Source organism: Austrofundulus limnaeus, unplaced genomic scaffold (assembly GCF_001266775.1).
Source record: "Austrofundulus limnaeus strain Quisiro unplaced genomic scaffold, Austrofundulus_limnaeus-1.0 Scaffold308, whole genome shotgun sequence".
NCBI classification, from domain to species: domain Eukaryota; kingdom Metazoa; phylum Chordata; class Actinopteri; order Cyprinodontiformes; family Rivulidae; genus Austrofundulus; species Austrofundulus limnaeus.
Genome location: NW_013952710.1, coordinates 233,781 through 236,335, shown reverse-complemented (window position 1 = coordinate 236,335; position 2,555 = coordinate 233,781). Strand labels below are relative to the sequence as shown.

Below are 2,555 nucleotides of genomic sequence, written 5' to 3'. Positions count from 1 at the left end.
GGTTATTATTACTTTTACTTAAGTACAATTCTTATCAGTGAAATTTGTTTTAACCAAAATTATTTGCTGTATGGTATTTTTACTTTTATTTAATTATTTGTTTCAAGTACTTTGCACACCTCAGATTCAGACAGAAAAGTTTCTATCACATTAAAGTGATGGTTCAGATATAWTGAAATTCAGTTCGGTGGAACGGTTATGAACAATTATTATCTTACCTGTTATAGATAGCTCTTTGAAGACTCTGAATTTTGAAAAACAAAGTTTAATTCTGGCTAAGATGACAAGTTAAAACCTAATCTGAGTGGCGCAGAGACTAAAGTGGATTTCTAGCGGTGCCTGTGAATGTCTGGCAGGAATATCATAATACACTCAAAAAAAGCTGTGTTGGATTTACTTAACCAAGTTATGCAAACAATTTCGACTCAAGTGAGCTGAGTAAATGTAAAGAAACGTTCACATTTATTTTTAAATAAAATGAAAGTTGCTTTACTCAACTCACTTGAGTGGAAGCTTTTGACATAACTAGGTTAAGTAAATCCAACAATCTGCTTTTTGAGTGTACTTCTGCTTGAATAATCATGTAAATATAAACTGGTTATGTATCCAATACTTATGAAACTAAGTCTGAACTTATCACATTTAAAATCACTAACCTGGCTTTTTTACAGAATGAGCACGAGTCTCAACAGCTTGATTTTTTTATATTTATTCCTGTTTATGAATCCTCACTTGATGAAGTAGATGAGTACACAGAGCAACAATTGATGATGTTATAATGATCCACAGAGTGTTAACGTGCATGAAAGAGCTTTCTGTTAAATGTAAAATGTTGTCATTTCTTTTATGAGAGATTTTTAGATTTACACTGACCTAATAATAATCAGGAAAATATTCATAGTTTAGTGCAAATGGAGGGGAAAAAAGAAACGTGTGTTTTGTCTTTCAGCTCCAACAGACTAATGCTAAATAATGCATGACTAAAACCTCTTATTCTCTAAATTTTAAATGTTTTTCTGTTAGCAAAAATAACTTAGGAGATCCACATGCAGCAGAGTGACTAAAATCACAGAGTTCAAGTTTGACAAAGGTCTTTTTAACCAAATCTTTTCATTTCCAACCCCTCCTTACATACCTTACCTGCCATTTGGGTTCTTTTTTTAAATTTTCATATTTTATAATAAACATTGAGGTGACTCATAAATGAATCAAAATGAATATTTAGGTGTTTTCATTTTTTTTTCAGACACCACAGATTGAAATTCTCATCCATTTAACTCACCTAACAGGATTTAAGCTTTGGACTCCCTCTGCTGGTTTTCTCATGACAGGCTGGACTGCTTGAGACGTCTCCTCTTTAAGAGCACACTGTGGAAAAAATTACCAATAGTTCATTTAAAAAAAATGACAAACTATATTGAAAGAGCAAATTATGTTCCTTTTTCTCATGATATCCATCAGAGCTGACAGAGAAAATGTAATAAAAACAACTTTGTTTCTGTGAGAAACATGAGGAATCTTGTCCAGCTTGGAGTTTTGTCTCTAAGTTTATTCTGCCTCTCCAAGGTCTCTTTATCCCAACAGCTTCAGACAGGCTCATTACTCTATAAGACAAGCTTATAGACAGTAAGGCCTGATAAAGATGGATCAATGATATTGATCAGTTCTTACCTCAGTATGGAAAAGCAGGGAGARGCAAGACAGACAGAAAGGGCATTCACGTTAGAGAAAAAGTTTYCAACCACTTTCCTCACAAAGCTCAGAAAAACTTACAACTTTCCTCTAGTTTCTAAATGACACTGACAGAGCTGTAGGCACTTTGACAAGTTAAATTTATTTACGTTTAAGAATCGAACTAAGAAACAAAGTGCAGCTTTTTTTTTCCCGCAGGTGTTGTTGGCTCAAACTAACGACTTCATGTTTGGATCTCAGACTCAGACTTCAGATTACCATTCACCTGTCGCTCATCAGCTTCAACAGTCTGAAAGGTACATTTGATTTCTTATTTAGAACTTGGAAAATTAAAAAGAAAGTCTGGCTCAGAAAATGTATTTAATGGAATTAATGTCAAAAGGCGCAACAGTGTGTTGAGGATCAAATTACATAAAGTGGAAACAGCAGAGTACATGTAAAGATCAAAATAACCAGTAATGTTAAATTCAGATATTTCTAATGAAAGTGTTTGCTTTTTTTTTTTTTACCCCAAACATGATTGGTGAATGGAGAACATTAAGAAAAATAAAAACTATCCATATAAACTTTGCCTCCTAGATAGAGTGAATTTAACTGTGGTTGAATGAGAAGTATAAATATATAAAACTCTGATAGTGTATTAGTTTGTACACAAACAAATCATGTCACACTCCAGCAGGACAGAATCATTCAAATAAAAGGACTGTACTTAAGAAGTATTTGTATTTCTTGCATTTGGCCGCAGCCCTCAGATAGATTTTCATTTTGGGGAAAAGCTTTGTGCAGCCTTGATACAACTGAAACAGCTGGACTAGTGCATCCTAAATTTAACATCCATTCATTCTTTTAATACAACAGTCATT

General features: G+C 33.3%; 1 long non-coding RNA gene across 2 annotated transcripts in view; it reads right to left on the bottom strand.

Annotated features, from left to right (window-relative positions):
• The window catches only part of LOC106527103 (uncharacterized), a 23,867-nt gene that overhangs the window by 18,661 nt on the left and 2,651 nt on the right, over positions 1-2,555 (bottom strand). Inside the window, exons 1-2 of one of the 2 annotated variants that reach the window (XR_001311339.1) lie at positions 1,672-1,871; positions 1,283-1,368 (exon numbers count right to left, since the gene is read on the bottom strand). This is a non-coding gene — a long non-coding RNA (uncharacterized LOC106527103). Of the gene's footprint in view, positions 1-1,282; positions 1,369-1,671; positions 1,872-2,555 lie in introns of those variants that run through there. The other variant, XR_001311340.1, reaches the window with a different exon arrangement.